A 6,908-nucleotide genomic window follows, 5' to 3' on the forward strand; every position below is an offset into this window, starting at 1 on the left:
GCGTATGGTTACTTATGAATAATAGGTATTGATTATTAATCTATAATACATATAATTCAAGTGAACTACTATGGTGTAAATATAATATAACATATTAATATGAACACCTCACGATATATAAATGCCGAATAATGCGTATCAACACTTTGACAGATTGCCATTAGTCTATGGATCGTCCGAATTGGTTTGACGTTTCATGTCAAACCATTTCTGATGGTCTGAGAACGGTTTGATTTTCAATGATACACTGAACCAAACGTCAAATCTCAAACCATTTCCGGTCAACTACAATTTGTATGTACAATTTCAAATTTAACAAATTTTAAAATACGTTGATGAGCAAACAATATACTAAACCAGAGGTACTCCAAGTGGAACCCTAAATTTAATTGCCAATAATAATGAAGTTTAATTTAAATAAAATTAACTTCACCTCTTGAAGTTAGAAATGAACTATGATTAAACCAGGGGTTCACTGAAAGTGGCCCTAACTTTTTGTAGTTTGTGACTACCAAAATAATCGAGAAAACACTGTTAATGACGTGTACTTGTGTTCTGAATAAACAATAACTCGAAAAGTTCTGAGCGTTTTATTACTGGAAATAAAATAAAACTGTGTTACACACCCGCATACATAATCAACGAGAACGACTAGAAATAACAAGTTACTAAAAAAGTAAAAAGATTTTTTTTTTTAAATTTTGTACTATCGAGGGGTGCTAAACACCAGAGCTACCCGACACCCCCTAGATAATATGTCAGTACCTATACGTTTTACAACTTTGCACTTTTTACTACATCAAAACTTTTTACTACAACTCTACAAAAGAGCAGACGGGTCTATCTGAGGAAGCCTACCAGGCCGTACGCCTCAGCCACAAGGCGGGTCCCAGGACTGGCAGATGCCATTATATCACTTATGTACCTGCCGCGGTGTGGTCTGCTCTCATTGCAGATGACAGACTGTACATGGGGTGGGACTCTTTCCCACTCCAAAACTATCTAGGGGTAACCAAGTGCAATAAATGCCACTTATATGGGCTCATGGCCAAATCATGCTCGGCAAAAGACGTCACCGTGCGGACTGCCCCATGAAGGAAGCTTCACCAAAATGCGTCGCCTGCCGCCGTCACAAGCGGCCATATGACCACCCGACCCATAGTGCAACATGTCCAGCTCGCCTGTACGCGGAGCAGAGGGAGCGATCAATGACGGACTACTCAAATGAAATCCCTCACCCATCCACAGCATGACTCGCTCATAATAAGCATCATTCAACAACCCCCGCACCTCGGTCATGCCAGATTTATTATCAAAATGTAAGAGGCTTAAAAACTAAAGTAAATACATTTAAAGAGGGTATATTGTGTGCCCGACCATCGACAATTGCTCTAAGCGAAACATGGCTCGACGGCACCATATCGGCCAATGAGCTGTTCGGAAGTGAATATTCTGTGCATAGAACAGACCGTCGAAATGGTAGACGAGGTGGGGGCGTTTTGCTGGCAATTAGAAATGGGGTAGCATTATCCACACAAACTTTATATCCACTCAGATCAAATTTGAGTGAATATGATTTTGATTTTAATTTGTTGAAAGTTAATTTTAGCTTTGTTCGCTGTACTTGGCCGCTGTATACTTCTCTCCCGGCAGCTCAGCGACTACATACAGTGACTTTTTTCACATAATAGAAAATTTGGTACTGCCCAACAAAAAACTAATTGTTTTTAGAGATTTTAATCTGTATTCCGCTGGTATAATTAAATCTGATTATACCAGCTTTAATAATTTATTTAATTTAAAACAATTTTCTTCTATGAAAAATAGTCTCGGTCGGACGCTTGATTTGATGCTATCTAACGTTTGGTTGCACGGTAGTCAGCGAGTTTGACGAGCCTTTTGTTCCTGAAGATGTCTATCATCCCTCTACTTGCACAATTGTATCTTTTAAGCATGTATCGCACAGAAATGATCCCGCCACTGAATAGGCATAATCCACAATGGAATTTTTCAAATGGAATTTTTTTAGCGTTGTATAATTCTCTTAGTACTACAGATTGGACCTCTTTATATGAACAAATTGATGTAAACACGGCATTAGATATTTTCTATAATAAATTTTATAACAGTCTGGAGTCCTGTTTCCCTCACCGGCTCGTTCATCTACCGAAGTACTCATATCCTAAGTGGTTTACGCCAGAAATTACTCTACTTAAGAACATACGGGTTTTTTCCTTATGACAATGATAATAAAATGAATTTCCCGACTCGTTTTCTTCTGGGTATGCTATCAATGCAATCCCTGTCCACCCGAAGAATGATTGCTCTTTTAAAGCATTTCTTTTTACTTCTTCGTGGGTTCATTTACAATCCGTATATACTGGCAAATATTAATTTTCATGTTCCCACCAATATCACTCGTAACTCTACGGTTTTCAAGATACCTCGTCGCAGGACAGATATTATGTTTCATGATGCTGTGTATCGCGCGATTAACTTATTTGATGGCACCATAAAGGTTGATTTATTTTTTATTAACTATATAATGTTTGTGGACGTGTTTAATAGGTTAAATTTATAATTGTATATATTATCATGTTTCTTTAATATTTACATATTAAACACTGTCTTTTCTACTTTCTTGTTATATTAGTTCAGATATTTTTATAATTTTGTATTTATTATGTATTATGGCGCATTGGCCAATCGCTGTAATGCCGTAATACTCTTTTTCTAAATAAATAAATAAATACGCGTGTTTGCCTTATTACGTCGCATATAATTATATCAAATGATATTCACTTGTATTAATATAATATGTAGTACTAAATAAGTAAATAAATAGATAATAATATTATATGTAAAAATAATATGTTTAAATTTCAATAAGTAATTCTTAACACACATATAATATTGTATACCTACTTATCTAAAGGTACTTAAAAAAAGTTTTTTTGTCTATAATTATTCCATATTCTTTCTCATTTATCTCTTTATCTAATTTCTCTATATTTTATGTTCTTCATTCTCTCTTGCATTATATCTTGTTAGGCTTAACTATATTATAATTTATGTGGAAACTTTGCTGGTTGCAATATCTTTTTTCTAGTCAATTTGTATACATATTTGTAATGTAACTGTTTGTTTTTCTTAATAAAAAAATATAAATATAATAAAAATAAAATATTTTACATCATTTCCATCCTAGAGTTGGGGTGAAAAGTTATGAAGCCTATTCTCTACACCAGGGGTTCCCAACCTTGTTGTACTCTAGAGCACATTCTAAAATATCGGTAGGGTGGCGGGCACCACCTATTTTTAATCGACAAACTCCATCCATAACTTCTCATTTTCCCACAAGTTATTTTCTTACATTCATAATTTATTAATAAATAATAAACAAAAATGTTTCAAAATAATAAAGCTATTATTCAAATTGCATACACACAGAGAAATGTATTTACAAAACGTAAACAAAGTAAACAAAAACACAAATACAAAGAAAACATTTTATAAAAAAATAGAATATCAATATGTCAATGTGATCTTTGGCATTGCATATCATTGGCTGGTGCCTCATAATTAGGAGAGTATGACGGTAATCCTGTTAGCAAACAATCATAAAGATGCTCATCGGTGAGTCGAGATCTATATCTTGATTTTATTAAGTTCATGTTTGAAAACAATGATTCGCATAAATATGTCGGACCGAAAAATGATTCAATTTTATAAGCCGCTTTTTTCAAAAATGGGAACTTTTCTCTGTCCACTGTATTCCAAAAGTCCTCTGATATTAAGGATTTAAGGGGGGACATGCTCGTCGAAGGTCAAAATTGAGTTTTTATTGTATTTTCAAACCATGATCCTGGACACTCCTTAAACGTTGTAGATAATCTATTTATATAATTTTGAAGCCTTATTATCCTTTATAGTTATTTTAAACATTTGATGACTGCATAAAGTATTTTTGTTACATAAAATAGTATTCTTTTAAACCTCTCGCTCTAATGTTTTAGAATATAGTCATATTTCGGTACATAACTGTGCAGTGGTGTTAAGATTTTTTACATTTATTAATTTTTAAACGCATTTATAAAACCATTAGCATAATTTATTGCGAGACATTTTTTGTAAAATATTCACGATAAAAAATTATATTGATAATCTCTGTGATCCCTAATTTGACAAGAATTAGGCATTTTATTATTCAAAAAATCGGCAAGATTAACACATTTGAAGATGATTTTAAAGGTATTTATTATAAGCTATGTCCTTAACCATTCAAGTGTGATAAACATCTTATGAATAATGATTGCTTTATAATAATTATTGACCTAAGAATAAGGTAGTGTTTTTTTGAAATACGCCATTTCTTTTGTCATTCCCCAGTGGTTAAGCTACAACATACGGCCGTAGCCATAAATTGACAAACTATAATTGAAGTAGGGAGTAAAATGATATTGACGCGCGTGTTTGAACATGTACCTAACCGATTTATTTTTTATTTTTTTTTAAACGGTACATGTTCAAACACGCGCGTCAATATCATTTTACTCCCTACTTCAATTATAGTTTGTCAATTTATGGCTACGGCCGTATGTTGTAGCTTAACTACTGGGGAATGACAAAAGAAATAGCGTATTTCAAAAAAACACTACCTTATTCTTAGGTCAATAATTATTATAAAGCAATCATTATTCATAAGATGTTTATCACACTTGAATGGTTAAGGACATAGCTTATAATAAATATCTTTAAAATCATCTTCAAATGTGTTAATCTTGCCGATTTTTTGAATAATAAAATGCCTAATTCTTGTCAAATTTGGGATCACAGAGATTATCAATATAATTTTTTATCGTGAATATTTTACAAAAATTATCTCGTAATAAATTATGCTAATAGTTTTATAAATGCGTTTAAAAATTAATAAATGTAAAAAATTTTAACACCACTGCACAGTTATGTACCGAAATATGACTATATTCTAAAACATTAGAGCGAGAGTTTTAAAAGAATACTATTTTATGTAACAAAAATACTTTATGCAGTCATCACATGTTTAAAATAACTATAAAGGATAATAAGGCTTCAAAATTATATAAATAGATTATCTACAACGTTTAAGGAGTGTCCAGGATCATGGTTTGAAAATACAATAAAAACTCAATTTTGACCTTCGACGAGCATGTCCCCCCTTAAGCAAAATATCATTCTTAAGCTCCAAAAATTTCTAACTCTAGTTCTTCTGTCTTACCTTGAACAAAATCTGCAATACATGCGGCCATTTCTATTACATTTATTTGGCAAGTAAAAGGATTGATACAGAAGAAAATAATTGGCTCGATATCTGTAAACGCTAATGCTTAATACATAATGACCCGTTAAATTCATTGTTACCTTGCATGTTATTCATAATATGTGGGAAATGCACGAGAGAATTGATCTGCAGATGTGATATCAACAAATCCAATTTAGCTTTGAATGACTTTACAGAGCTTATCATTTCAGCTATGTTTTTGTCTTTCCCATGCAACTCCAAATTTAAAGAATTCAATTTTTACATGATGTCTGTGAGAAATCCCAAATCAATCAGCCAGCGAGAGTCAGCTAGTTCATCATAATTTTCCTTTTTATCGTTTGTAATTTTTTTATTTCTTCAATAATTAAACTCACAAATCTTGTAAGAACCTTTCCTTTACTGAGCCAACGTACTTCAGTATGTAGAATAAGATCATGTTTTTTTATCTTCAGTATCTTCCAACAGGGCCTTGAAAAGTCGATGTTGCAAAGGAACTGCTTTGAATAGAATTGATTATTTTTGTAACTATTTTCATACGTGTTCAAATGGCAATATTTTACAACACAGAGCTTCCTAGTGGATAATACAGTGGTAGGACATAAAGTTTGAAAATGATTCATCCTTCTTGAAGAGGGCAATAAATCCTTTGTTTTTACCGACCATTGCTGGTGCCCCATCGGTGGTTATCGCAGACAGCTTGTGCAAAGGCATATTTATTGACTTGGCGTATATTCTGAATGTATTATAAATATCCTCACCCCTTGTCTGTCCTTTCATAGGTAATATTTGCAACATATCCTCTTTTACTGTGAAGTTACTAAATACCATTATCACCATAACTGCTTACTGTGCGGTGTCTGATATATCTGTTGACTCGTCAAATTGTAGCGAGAACCAGTCACATATTTTCAAGGCAGTCTTTAATTGAGTTTGTATGTCTGTTGAAATTGCATGTATTCTTCTTGTGGCGGTGTTATTTGACAACTGTAAGTCTTGTATTGCTGAGACAATCTCACGTTTGTTAGAAAATCCATCAAACAAACAATCGGCACCAGTCAAAAATAGTTTTATAAACAACTCACCATCAATGAAAGGTTTCTTCATTTTTACGAGCATGTGATAAATTTTGAAAGAAGCAATGGTGGCCTTTTTATAAATTTCCACATGTCTAGTGAAAACAGTCTGTTGTGCAGTTAGACTTGATTTTAGTTGAAATATTTTTTTCTTTCTTACTTCAGATTTAAGTGGATAATTTACATCAAAAGTGGCATGAATTGTCTGAAAGTGTCGTTCAACATTATGTTTTTTCGGCACTGCAATAATACTACCATACAACAAAAAGACGCATTTATTTTTCACATTAAAGAAACAATATGATTCCTCCCAGTCAGTGTTAAAATTATAGGTTCGTTGTCTTTTACTCGGTCTACTCATTTTAGAACTATATAGAAGGAATATCAAATCTCCTAATTCATGTTTCGTCAGACGAAGATGTCTCCTAGCTAACTGTCGCGACCCGAACGGGGCAGCAGTCGCAATCGCAGTGACATCCAGTGTTGCCAAGTCAAAAGTTTTAATTTCAGTAGAATGTGTAAAAAAAATTCAG

This window comes from Rhyacophila brunnea, unplaced genomic scaffold (assembly GCF_057557595.1).
Source record: "Rhyacophila brunnea isolate RB1 unplaced genomic scaffold, BYU_Rbru_1.0 scaffold_2, whole genome shotgun sequence".
In the NCBI taxonomy this organism is placed as follows: domain Eukaryota; kingdom Metazoa; phylum Arthropoda; class Insecta; order Trichoptera; family Rhyacophilidae; genus Rhyacophila; species Rhyacophila brunnea.